General features: G+C 47.8%; 1 pseudogene; it reads right to left on the bottom strand.

Moving 5' to 3' along the window:
- Window positions 1-1,425: 1,425 nt before the first annotated feature.
- Window positions 1,426-4,788, bottom strand: LOC133578078 (RNA-binding protein 15 pseudogene; annotated as a pseudogene).
- Between the last annotated feature and the right edge of the window lie 8,980 nt (window positions 4,789-13,768).

Here is a 13,768-nt window from a genome sequence, read left to right on the forward strand (position 1 = left end):
CAGAATAATTAAAACGGTGGCTGCAAATTACACACCTCTCGCTCGGTGCATTCCATTTTGACCGTAGAGGTCCATACTTTCCTCTTACTGCCATCATTTGGAAACGTATGCAGGCTGACCCCTTCTTTAGTGTATTGCTACATCCTGTCAAAGTGCATCTGGCAGACATATTTCCTTATTCCTTCAAATTATTTGCACAAATATCATGATTGGGGATGAAGATGCTACTAAAACACATACTACACAATATGAAATTGTCAGCAGGCTGATGAAGGCCCACCCACATTCTGGAGCTTAAAGTGGGCATTCTAAAATGTGCTGAAACTTACAGAAAATAATCAGTACGGTGTCTATTTTACCTGTAGTCATCATTTAAGTGCAGAACTATATAACATGTGCCAATGTTGTCAGCATGAGAGGGCCCTTTTGTGTTGTTGGCCTACCTCTGAGACGAGCATCTCATGTCAGAATCCCACGGAAGTGAGGTCACAAAGCAGGGCTGGCAGCTTTACAGGTAGCACTTCTGATCTGTGGGAGGGACACATTTTAACAAGCTTGTAATTTACATTAAAAAGCAACGATCTATGTTTGACTTGAGATAATATTAACTAAATTGGGTGAAAGATGCTGGAAAGATAATGCTGTTTTGATATGAATTACCGTAATCAAAATGTTTATCAGTTAACAGTTGAAACAATCATCGTATATATGCTTTATGATGCAGGTCTAGGGATGTGAATCTTTATAAACAACTTTTTTATTCAATTGATCCTTATAAAAAAAAAATAATCTTAAAACAATTTAAAAAAAATTGATGATTTGATTTAGAATCAAGATTAATAAGAACCGCAATTTGGATGTGAATAGATCTTTTTGAGCACCTTTATGCAGGTCATGTGTTGAATGTCAGATTGTGAGAGTATTACCTGCAGGACATGCTTGGGTCTGTAACACTTCAACACATCTAGGCAGCCTCCAGTCGGTGGTGTCGCCATGTGTGGGCCCGTCCGGTCCCGCGCGTTGGAAGATGAGAAGTAGTAACGTCTGATGATGTTCGGCGCCATCAGGAGAGGATATTCAGTAAATTATGTCAACCATCACATTTCTTTCCACTTCAGTTAATGAATGGCAAAACAAGCCCCCAAAGGTGGAGGGCAAGGATGCTGCAGAGGCGTGTGCAACGTGGCCCTCACTTTCATGGTTTCAAGGTTCTTCTTGAAAATCCAAGTATTAGCAGGGAGAAAAAGCAAGATAACCCCGATGACACAGAAGGCCTTTGGAAAACGAGGTGATCGCACAGTAAATCAACACACTTGATTTGAGCGTTTCTCATCCTGGGGAAGGGGGTTTGTCACATTGGGTTGACTTGTTAGACGCTGGAGACAAAAATCCCCCAAAACAGACTAAAAGGTCACAAAAGTCGTCTTCCTTGTGGTTCCCACGAATGAGCAAATTTATTGAGACACAATCTGTGAAGTGCACTTTGTTTACTTCCCACGGGCACCGACGTTCTCTGTGTCCGTGTCCAGATATCCTGAGTATACAGCGCACGCGCACACAAACACACACACACGGTCCATTTGAAAAGAAAACAAAGAAAAGTCCCGTCAGAGGAAGGCCTGCAGAGTATCCTCTCACAACCTCCTGGCTTTTTTTTTTTTAACAACTGAGTTCACTCAGCCTGGCAGTGTTTCTATAGGCTTCATCAACAGGTTACACAATCACTGCTACTGATTACAACATAAACAATGTTTAACATAATTTGGTCGATTAGAACATAAATAAAAGCAAGTTTTGGGGTTGTTAGTAATTAATACAATATTCTTTTACTGCTGATTTCTAAAACAAAAACGTGAATCTAATGAGGACTACGTTGGTGAATTGTTACATTATGGCATAGTTACTGACAAAAAAATGCTTGCTTGAAGATCACTTAACCACATACAATTGCAAATATACCCCACAGGTGTTTAGCAATATGGAGCTATGGCATCAAACATTTAACATTGACTTAAAAAAAATACTAAGACCTAAAGATGTTTTTTTCCTGCAGCATTGACCAAAAAGGTAATCTGTGTAATCAGTGAAGACTAAATTCATAGAATTATTCTGAATGAAGACTGAATTGATCTGTAAATGAAAGAGTAAATACAGCATGCTCACTGCAAACTGCTTAAAATGTTTCCAAAGTGACTTGAATAAAGCACAAGTTCATCTATTCCTCACGACGCCCCACGGATAATGACCACTACCATGTAGTCATCCTCCGATTTGGCAAAAGCCCTTGCCGACTCATCCATAAACTGCTGAGAGAACTCACAAGGCGGGAAAACGTGCAGGACGCCGCTTTGCTCCTTGCTGCGGCCAACCCCCGCAGGGAGGCTGACGATGCCAGCTGCCTCCTTCTGCTTCAGGTAGGTCACCAGGTTCTTCAGCGGCCGGTCAGTCGAGTCTTTGGCGTCCTGCGCTGCCGCGTCCTCGCATTTGAGGGGCATGGCCAGGAGGACCGCGTGGCCGCTCGGTCCGGCGGCCTTGATGCGGCGGGAGACCTCATCAAGCTTGGGGGCGTCCATCCGCAGGCGCTGGCTGATTTTCAGCTGTGAAGCTTGGCCACCTTCAGAGCGCTGCGTCAACAGGCCGGATGCCACCGCGTTGTCGCCGTCAAGCAGGTGCAGCGTCGTGGGGAAAGTGCTGTTCTTCAGCAGGAGGACGCCCTGCCACACCTGACCCAGCCTCTGGACAGAGTGGCGTCCTGAACCGCTCTCCTTCGCCAATGGGCTCTTTGGTCTGCGCTTGAGGTCTCTCTCTGAGCAAGAGGTGGGCGCAGTCGGGCTAAGCGTCCGTCTTCTCTTGTCCTGACTGTTTGGGCGCCCTCTCAGGGGGCGCGAGTGTTCATGGTCACTACCGCCAACGCCATCTCTGCTGTTCACTCCCTGGCTTTTCTCCACAGGGTTGCCATTGCGGTTAGCGCAGTAGTCTTTGGTTTCAGGGGAGCGGTCTGGGCGCCAGCCATGTTCCACGGGTCGCCGTCTACGGCCCGCATCTCTGCCTTGCAGCTCCCACTCGCGTTCCACCGGCCAGTTCTCCCGTGAATGTCTGTCCAGGTGAGGTGCGGGCGGGAAGCCGACCCCTTTGGCGCCCACTCCGGACCATTCTGCGGGCGAGGAGAGATCTCGGTCTCTGAAGCGAGGCGGCAGCAGGGCCGAGCGCTCTCGTGCAGAGGAGTCAAAGCGGTGATGGAAGGGTGTGGGGACCAAGTCGTAGTGGGGAAAAGGGAGGGGGGGCTGCATGTACTGTTGCTGCTGGTTGTAGTGGTGCTCCGTGTCCGCAAAGTCCACCCTGAGTCTTCTATCGGGGCCGCCCAGTGGAAAGCCTTGCATGTGTGTGCACGCGGCCTGAGCGGCATCCAGACTTTCATACTGGATGTACGCCCACGCCTCACCCTTCCGATAGTCTATAGTCCTGATGATACCAAAGCGGTCAAACTCTTTGGCCAGTGCGTCTAGGGAAATCCACGGGCCGAGACCTCCCACCCAAAGCCTGGTAGTGGGCGTAGGTTTACCATAGCCGATTTTAACCAGGGTGTGGCCCAGCATTTTCCCAGTCATAGCTACTTTCGCTCGATGGGCCATGTCAAGATTCTCAAACTTGACAAATCCATACGTGCTTCTCTGTCCGTGTCCGGCCCGTTTAATGTTCACCTCTGTGATGACGCCGAACCTGTCGAAGGCCCGTCGCAGGGTGCTCTCTGTCAGACCAAGGTCCAGATGTCCCAGAAATAAAGTCCTGTTGGGCCGCTGGTCGCCCTGAGGCGAGTTCTCGTCTTGAAATGCAGCAGATTCCGGCAGGAAGGAGGCATGGTTTCTGGCATCATAAAGAGAATAATATGCTTCTCTTTCGACGTCTGTGAGGTGAGGCAGGGGAGGAGGGGGGATGGGCCCGAGCGCCATCTGCTGTAACCGGAAGTCTCTGTAGCCCAAACCTGTGGGGGAGAGTGGTCTCTGCGAGGGAACATGTCTGTGTCCTGAGGGGAAGCCGTCTTTGGAAACAGGAGAGCGGCTTCTTCGCCGGCCCATGTAAAACGCCTCCACTTTCAGAGGTCGATCGAAGAGCACCAGTCGACCACGGGTGTGCTTGGCCGCTCGGGCGTCCTCGGGTTTCCGGAAGTTCACGAACGCCACCCTCTCGTCGTTGTCCCGGCTCATTTTGACGCTGACGTTGCCAAACTTCTTGAATTCGTGAAAAAGTCCATCTTCTATCTCCTCGTCGTTTAGTAGAGAGCCCAGCTCGCTGATTTTCAGAGTTTTGTACTCACTTTCAGGGGAGCGAGGGGCGCTGCGTGAGGCGGACCTGGACGTGTCCGCGGCGAGGTTGGCGACGCCGTGCGTCCCGGACGGAGCTCCGTAATCATAGCCGTTAGCAGCTCGGCTGTCCGAATAGTCTCTTTTGTCGCCGGGGAGGCTTCTCCTCGATGAGGCTTTGCAGTTGTCGCTGGAGGCGGCGAGCAGCTCCCCCGTCCTCCTGCTGCTGCTAGCTAGACTTCCCCTTCGCTCTTTGCCGTCGTCTAACAGCCGTGAGCGTTTTCTCACTGGCGAACGCTCTCTCTCCTTCATTTCCAAACACCGTTGACCACAATATGAAGACAGTGGTTGTGTTTTTTGCTACCACAAGCACAACGTAACTTTTTTTCCAAGTTGAAAATGAGCCCAAAAGGACGCTCAGTCGACATACACCAACGCCATATTGGAACGGCTTCACTACTGTACCGGAAGTCGCGCTCTGTGATGATGAAGAGTGCTGATTGGCTAATGAGGTTGTCACTCAAAGAAAAGAGGAAGTGCCTCCGCCTATCACAAACAAGGGTGCGGCTCTGACAGGAGATACAAGGATATTTGAAATGACACAAAGATAACGATTGTGACACGACATCACTTTCGTTTGGGTTCCTTTAAGACGTCTATTATTAGGCGTTCACCAATTTGCTGCCAGGCGAGTTTTATTTGCCATATTTTGTTACAGGAAATATGAATTAACTAAAATTGTAAGTGTATTTTAGTGTGTTTCCCATAGAAATAGTGCATGTAAATACGCACTTATGATATCGCAGATTAACGCCAAAATAAAGTCACGTGACAGTAAACCTTTTAAAGAAAAAACCATTAGTGCGTCTGCCTCACAATACGAAGGTCCTGGGTTCAATCCTGCGCTCGGGATCTTTCTGTGTGGAGTTTGCATGTTCTCCCCAGGACTGTGTTGATTGGCAACACTAAATTGCCCCTAGCGTGTGAATGTGAGCGTGAATGTTGTCTGTCTAATGATGTGGGCGACTTGTCCTGGGTGTACCCCGCCTTCCGCCCGATTGTAGCTGAGATAGGCTCCAGCGACCCCGAAGGGAATAAGCGGTAGAAATGGATGGATGGATGGAATTCGCTAACGCAACACTCACTTGTATAAATACATTTCCCGCTAGAGGGCAGTAGTCCTCTCTTTATGTTCTGCAGAGTGGTTGAATTTTTTTTTAATTCAAAATTGACCCTCTTGAAGAAAATTGTACTCCATCCATCCATCCATTTTCTACTGCTTGTCCCTTTTTGGGGTCGCGGGGGGTGCTGGAGCCTGGCACAGGGGTTAGTGCATGTGCCTCACAATACGAAGGTCCTGAGTAGTCATGAGTTCAATCCCGGGCTCGGGATCTTTCTGTGTGGAGTTTGCATGTTCTCCCCGTGACTGCGTGGGTTCCCTCCGGGTACTCCGGCTTCCTCCCACCGCCAAAAGACATGCACGTGGGGATTGGTTGATTGGCAACACTAAATTGGCCCTAGCGTGTGAATGTTGTCTGTCTATCTGTGTTGGCCCTGCGATGAGGTGGTGACTTGTCCAGGGTGTACACCGCCTTCAGCCCGAATGCAGCTGAGAGAATTGTACTCAATTGTACTATTTTTTTAATTACTTAAGCAAATGAGTAGTTTACTTAACTTCACAAATGTCTATTAAGTCACAAAAGGATGGATCAATGGATACTGAAATGCTAACAGGTAGAAACACAAAATAAAACATAAAAAAATGATCAAATTTAACTAAATGGTAAAGAGCATAGCTATAAATATAATACATTTAAAAAACATGAGTCTAAGTTTTTTTTGGGGCTGGACTTTTAAATAATTAAGAGTTTATTGTACATTTGTTGTATGATAATAATGCACTTAGTCATCTGCACAATATATAGGGCGCTCCCACACAGAGGATTACAACTTGCAGTGACTGTGCCATGCAGTTATTATTCAATCATGTTCTTTTTATACTTTAATATATTAAAAGAAGCCCAACTGTCACTCCTGTTTTATCATTGTTTATCATGTTGCTAAATGTAATGTGACCTAGTTAGTCGTTGTATCACTCAGAATACTCTGCAGTATCATTTGCTGTGGGTATTTTAAGGGGATTACTCCCATGTCCAAAAAATGGGGACAGAGGCTTTGCCCTCAACTCTTTAGTGAGGGAGACCATCTGGTAAAGTTCCTCTGTGGAGGGTCACATCATCCAGAGAGGCAAACTGCCATACAAAGGTATTCAAATGTATATCTCCAATATTGGAATACTTTTAGTTTCATTTTGCTGAAACAGTTGCATTAAATGTTGTTTACAGTTACAGTATGCACATGTTACTAAAAACTAAACTAACTAAAAACTAAAACTAGATATTGGTCAGCTGATCAAAAGTTTAGAACCATGGCCTAAAAAGTTCCAATATACAGGCAGAGATGGGTCTCGTTCCACTTGCAAATGAACTCAGCAGTTTGGTTTACCTGAGCACAAATGTAAATATTACATGGACCAACACCGCAAACGTGTTAAAATGATAGCAAAACAAAAACAGAAAAAATATATATATTACAACAATAAAGGCAAAATGTTACAAGACTATTGTAATACTGTTTGTACAAAAATATTGTGATTTTAGAAAAATAACATGGGAATATTACAAGAAAAAATCTGTAATATTACAAGAATAAAGTCATATTACAAGCTTAAAGTCAGAATTTTACAAGAATAAAGTAATGATATTACGAGAATAAAGTCAATATTATGAGAATAGTCAAAATATGAGAATAAAGTCATAATATTCCAAAAGTCATATTATAAGAATAGTTATAATATTACAATAATGAAGTCATAATATGAGAATTAAATCATATCATGAAAATAGTAATATTACAAGAAAAACGTCATTATAGTACGAGAATTTGGTTTATGGTTTGAGTTTATTTTGAACATGCGATTACAACATGATAGATCACAATTTCCAGTTTAATCCCATTTTTACATTACATGGCATTTGCTAACACTTTTGTTCATTTCCTGTTCTCAATTTGTTCACAATACACTTCATCCATCCATTTTCTTACGGGGTCACAGGGGTGCTGGAGCCTATCCCAGCTGCACACGGGTGGAAGGCGGGGAACACCCTGGACAAGTCTATATCCCTTAAAAATTACTCCAGTGATCATTTCAATTTAAGATTAGATGAGTGGGACTGGTACCCTGTGCTCGCGAGCAACCTGGTCGATGTTGCTTGGGATCGCTTCAAAACAGCGTTCCTAAAGATACTAAATGACATGGCTCCCGTGAAAACAGTCAGGATCAAAGCCCGCTCTGAACCATGGATGAATCCGGACCTACTAGCTGCCATAAAAGACAGAGACAGAAAATACTCCGAATACCAAAAGTGTAAAACAGAAGTAGATAAACAACCCAATAATAACAACCTCAAATCACTCCTTTCAACTCTCAAAAAGCAATGCAATAAATTGAGAAATAAGTCAACTAACCTGACTAAATCCTTAAAAAAAAATTACATTAATGACAAAATAGAGAAAAACACAAATAAGCCACGTGAGCTCTGGAAAATTCTCAACAACCAGCTTCCCGGTTGCAGTCAAAAACTTAAAACCAGACTCACCAACATCAGCATCAAGGACGGTGACTCCCTCATTACAGACAAAATGGAGGTAGCAAGCAGACTTAACGCCTTTTTCACCAGCATAGCCGCAACTCTTGTCAACAAGCTGTCCCACCACTCTGGTCGCTTTGGTGTAGAACACATTAAAGCCTTCTACAGAAAGCTAGGATTATCCAACAATGATTACAAATTAGAAATGGTCACAGCTGATGAGGTGCTTAAAAAATTGAGCGCGCTCCAACCAAACAAGGCCACAGGCCTTGTCAATATCCCCTCCAGATTCCTCAGGGACTCTGCCTCCATCATTGCCCCAATCATCACGCACATAATAAACCTCTCAATTTCACAAGGCCAAGTACCAAAAGATTTTAAGATAGCAAGAGTAACTCCCCTCTTTAAAAAAGGAAGCAAATTGGAACCTGGCAACTACCGACCTGTTTCTATTCCCAGTTCCATTTCGAAAGTAATGGAAAAAATAGTTTATGAACAGGACAATGGTTACCTTGCCACCAATAAACTCATGTACAAATTCCAACCTGGCTTCAGAACTAACCACTCCACTGACACATGCCTTCTCTATCTGACCGACCACATCAAACATGAGGCAAATACTGCGGCATGGTCATGCTGGATCTTCAGAAGGCCTTTGACACAGTTGACCACGCTATACTGTTGGATAAGCTCAGAGCAATCGGATTTGACAAAACCTCATCGAGCTGGATGCAATCTTACTTGGAGGGGAGGGAACAGGTGGTAGAGGTGAACGGCACCGTGTCCCCCCCCCCTCTCAGTGAGCTGTGGAGTCCCCCAAGGCAGTATATTGGGGCATTTACTGTTCCTAGTATACATAAACCACTTGTCATCAGCATGCGACTGTGAATTGTTCTTGTTTGCGGATGACTCGGCCCTGCTGGTATCAGACAGGGACAAGTCACAGGTGGAGAAAATCCTCAGTGCTGAACTCTGTAGAACTTGCACCTGGCTCGCTGACAACAAGCTATCCATACACTTGGGTAACACAGAATCCATCCTGTTTGGGTCCCACATAAACCTTAAGAAAGTCAATGACTTCACTATAAAAGTGGGTGACATTGTTATCACCAGGAGGGATGAGGTCACTAATCAGGTTCCATTCTAGAGGCTAATCTTTCCTGTGATAAAATGGCAACCAAGGTAATCAAAAAGGTCAACCAACGAACAAGATTTCTCTATAGAATCTCCTCTCTGGTCAACAAAAGCACCATGAAGATTCTGGCGGGAACTCTCGTTCAACCCTTTTTCGATTACGCATGCACCTCCTGGTACCCCAGCACCTCAGGGGGAGCTCCACTAACCACGTTAAACCCAGATTCCGATCTAACAAAGGTCTTAACTCATTCTCTTTCTATGCCACATCAATGTGGAATGCGCTCCCAACAGGTATAAAAGAAAGCGCATCTTTATCCTCCTTCAAAACCGCAATAAAAGTACACCTCCCGGCAACTTCAACCCTAAACTAACACCCTCCCCGGATTGTTGTTAATAATCAAATGTAAACAATCAAATGCAGATATTTTTCTTATGCCTTCTGATCTCTCTCTCTCTCTCTATGTCCACTACTTGCTGTACATATCCTACCAAGTCAGACCTACACTGTTTCAATATCCATTTCTCTGTTCTCAATTGTTGATGACTGATGATAACAACCAAACCTAACACCCCCCCCCCCCCCCCCACACCCCGATTTGTAAATAATGTAAATAATTCAATGTATACACCCTGATGATAATCTTGTGTGATGACTGTATTATGATGATAGTATATATGATAGTATATATCTGTATCATGAATCAATGGACCCCGACTTAAACAAGTTGAAAAACTTATTCAGGTGTTACCATTTAGTGGTCAATTGTACGGAATATGTACTTCACTGTGCAACCTACTAATAAAAGTCTCAATCAATCAATCAATCAATCAATCAATCAATCAATCAATCAATCGCCACCTCATCACAGGGCCAACACAGATTGACAACATTCACACTCACATTCACTCACTAGGGAACATTTAGTGTTGCCAATCAACCTATCCCCAGGTGCATGTCTTTAGAGGTGGGAGGAAGACGGAGTACCCGGAGGGAACCCACGCAGTCACGGGGACAACATACAAACTCCACACAGAAAGACCCCAAGCCCGGGAATCGAACCAAGGACATGTATATTGTGAGGCACATGCACTAACCCCTGTTCCCGTGCTACCCACAATATACTCAATAAATTAAAAAAGATAATAAATAAAAATAAATACCTAATAGTGAAGTAAGTTCTATTTTATATAGTGAGATGAATAAGAGCTCCTCTCTGAGCTGCCACCTTACCGTGGTAGAGGAGTTTGCGTGTCCCAATGATCCTCGGAGCTATGTTGTCCGGGGGTTTCTATGCCCCCTGGTAGGGTCTCCCAAGGCAAACAGGTCCTAGGTGAGGGATCAGACAAAGAGCAGCTCGAAGACCTCCATGAAGAACACTAACAAAGGACCCAGATTTCCCTCGCCCGGACGCGGGTCACCGGGGCCCCCCTCTGGAGCCAGGCCCGGAGGTGGGGCACGATGGCGAGCGCCTGGTGGCCGGGCCTGTCCCCATGGGGCCCGGCCGGGCACAGCCCGAAGAGGCAACGTGGGTCCCCCCTCCAATGGGCTCACCACCCATAGCAGGGGCCATAGAGGTCGGGTGCAGTGTGAGCTGGGCGGCAGTCGAGGGCAGGGCACTTGGCGGTCCGATCCTCGGCTACATAAGCTGGCTCTTGGGACGTGGAACGTCACCTCGCTGGGGGGGAAGGAGCCTGAGCTAGTGCGTGAGGTGGAGAAGTTCCGGCTAGATATAGTCGGACTCACTTCGACGCACAGCAAGGGCTCTGGAACCAGTTCTCTTGAGAGGGGCTGGACTCTCTTCCACTCTGGCGTTGCCGGCAGTGAGAGGCGACGGGCTGGGGTGGCAATTCTTGTTGCCCCTCGGCTCAAAGCCTGCACGTTGGAGTTCAACCCGGTGGACGAGAGGGTAGCTTCTCTCCGCCTTCGGGTGGGGGGACAGGTCCTGACTGTTGTTTGCGTTTACGCGCCAAACGGCAGCTCAGAGTACCCACCCTTTTTGGATTCACTCGAGGGAGTACTGGAGAGTGCTCCCCCGGGTGATTCCCTCGTTCTACTGGGGGACTTCAACGCTCATGTTGGCAGCGACAGTGAAACCTGGAGAGGTGTGATTGGGAAGAATGGCCGCCCGGATCTGAACCCGAGTGGTGTTCTGTTATTGGACTTTTGTGCTCGTCACAGATTGTCGATAACAAACACCATGTTCAAACATAAGGGTGTCCATATGTGCACTTGGCACCAGGACACCCTAGGCCGCAGTTCCATGATCGACTTTGTAGTTGTGTCATCGGATTTGCGGTCTCATGTTTTGGACACTCGGGTGAAGAGAGGGGCGGAGCTTTCTACCGATCACCACCTGGTGGTGAGTTGGCTGCGATGGTGGGGGAGGATGCCGGACAGACCTGGCAGGCCCAAACGCATTGTGAGGGTTTGCTGGGAACGCCTGGCAGAGTCTCCTGTCAGAGAGAGTTTCAATTCCCACCTCCGGAAGAACTTTGAAAATGTCACGAGGGAGGCGTTGGACATTGAGTCCGAGTGGACGATGTTCCGTGCATCTGTTGTCGAGGCGGCCGATTGGAGCTGTGGCCGCAAGGTGGTTGGTGCCTGTCGTGGCGGTAATCCTAGAACCCGTTGGTGGACCCCGGCGGTGAGGGATGCCGTCAGGCTGAAGAAGGAGTCCTATCGGGTTCTTTTGGCTCATGGGACTCCTGAGGCAGCAGACAGGTGCCGACAGGCCAAGCGGTGTGCGGCTTCAGCGGTCGCGGAGGCAAAAACTCGGACATGGGAGGAGTTCGGGGAGGCCATGGAAAAAGACTTCCGGACGGCTTCGAAGCAATTCTGGATCACCATTCGCCGCCTCAGGAAGGGGAAGCAGTGCAGTGTCAACACCGTGTATGGTGGGGATGGTGCTCTGCTGACCTCGACTGCGGATGTTGTGGGTCGGTGGAGAGAATACTTCGAAGACCTCCTCAATCCTACCAGCACGTCTTCCTATGAGGAAGCAGGGCCTGGGGAATCTGTGGTGGGCTCTCCTATTTCTGGGGCTGAGGTTGCCAAGGTAGTTAAAAAGCTCCTCGGTGGCAAGGCCCCGGGGGTGGATGAGATCCGCCCGGAGTTCCTTAAGGCTCTGGATGTTGCGGGGCTGTCTTGGTTGACAAGACTCTGCAACATCGCGTGGAGATCGGGGGCGGTACCTCTGGATTGGCAGACCGGGGTGGTGGTTCCTCTCTTTAAGAAGGGGAACCGGAGGGTGTGTTCCAACTATCGTGGGATCACACTCCTCAGCCTTCCCGGTAAGGTCTATTCAGGTGTACTGGAGAGGAGGCTACGCCGGATAGTCGAACCTCGGATTCAGGAGGAACAGTGTGGTTTTCGTCCTGGTCGTGGAACTGTGGACCAGCTCTATACTCTCGGCAGGGTCCTTGAGGGTGCATGGGAGTTTGCCCAACCAGTCTACATGTGCTTTGTAGACTTGGAGAAGGCATTCGACCGTGTACCCCGGGAAGTCCTGTGGGGAGTGCTCAGAGAGTATGGGGTAACGGACTGTCTTATTGTGGCAGTTCGCTCCCTGTATAATCAGTGTCAGAGCTTGGTCCGCATTGCCGGCAGTAAGTCGGACACGTTTCCAGTGAGGGTTGGACTCCGCCAAGGCTGCCCTTTGTCACCGATTCTGTTCATAACCTTTACGGACAGAATTTCTAGGCGCAGTCAGGGCGTTGAGGGTATCTGGTTTGGTGGCTGCAGGATTAGGTCTCTGCTATTTGCAGATGATGTGGTCCTGATGGCTTCCTCCGGACAAGATCTTCAGCTCTCACTGGATCGGTTCGCAGCCGAGTGTGAAGCGACTGGGATGGGAATCAGCACCTCCAAGTCCGAGTCCATGGTTCTCTCCCGGAAAAGGGTGGAGTGCCATCTCCGGGTTGGGGAGGAGATCTTGCCCCAAGTGGAGGAGTTCAAGTACCTCGGAGTCTTGTTCACGAGTGGGGGAAGAGTGGATCGTGAGATCGACAGGCGGATCGGTGCGGCGTCTTCAGTAATGCAGACGCTGTATCGATCCGTTGTGGTGAAGAAGGAGCTGAGCCGGAAGGCAAAGCTCTCGATTTACCGGTCGATCTACGTTCCCATCCTCACCTATGGTCATGAGCTTTGGGTCACGACCGAAAGGACAAGATCACGGGTACAAGCGGCCGAAATGAGTTTCCTCCGCCGAGTGGCGGGGCTCTCCCTTAGAGATAGGGTGAGAAGCTCTGTCATTCGGGGGGAGCTCAAAGTAAAGCCACTGCTCCTCCACATCGAGAGGACCCAGATGAGGTGGTTCGGGCATCTGGTCAGGATGCCACCCGAACGCCTCCCTAGGAAGGTGTTTCGGGCACGTCCGACCGGTAAGAGGCCACGGAGAAGACCCAGGACACGCTGGGAAGACTATCTCTCCCGGCTGGCCTGGGAACGCCTCGGGATCCCCCGGGAGGAGCTGGACGAAGTGGCTGGGGAGAGGGAAGTCTGGGCTTCCCTGCTTAAACTGCTGCCCCCGCGACCCGATCTCGGATAAGCGGAAGAAGATGGATGGATGGATGGATGGATGAATAAGATTATCAATAAGTTCAATATGTTTATCATTGTTTTCTTCTTTGTACTTTGTAAACACTTTGAGTTTGAACAGTTTCTTAAACTGGATCAAATTA

The sequence above is a fragment of the Nerophis lumbriciformis genome, linkage group LG38 (genome assembly GCF_033978685.3).
Source record: "Nerophis lumbriciformis linkage group LG38, RoL_Nlum_v2.1, whole genome shotgun sequence".
Lineage (NCBI taxonomy): Eukaryota > Metazoa > Chordata > Actinopteri > Syngnathiformes > Syngnathidae > Nerophis > Nerophis lumbriciformis.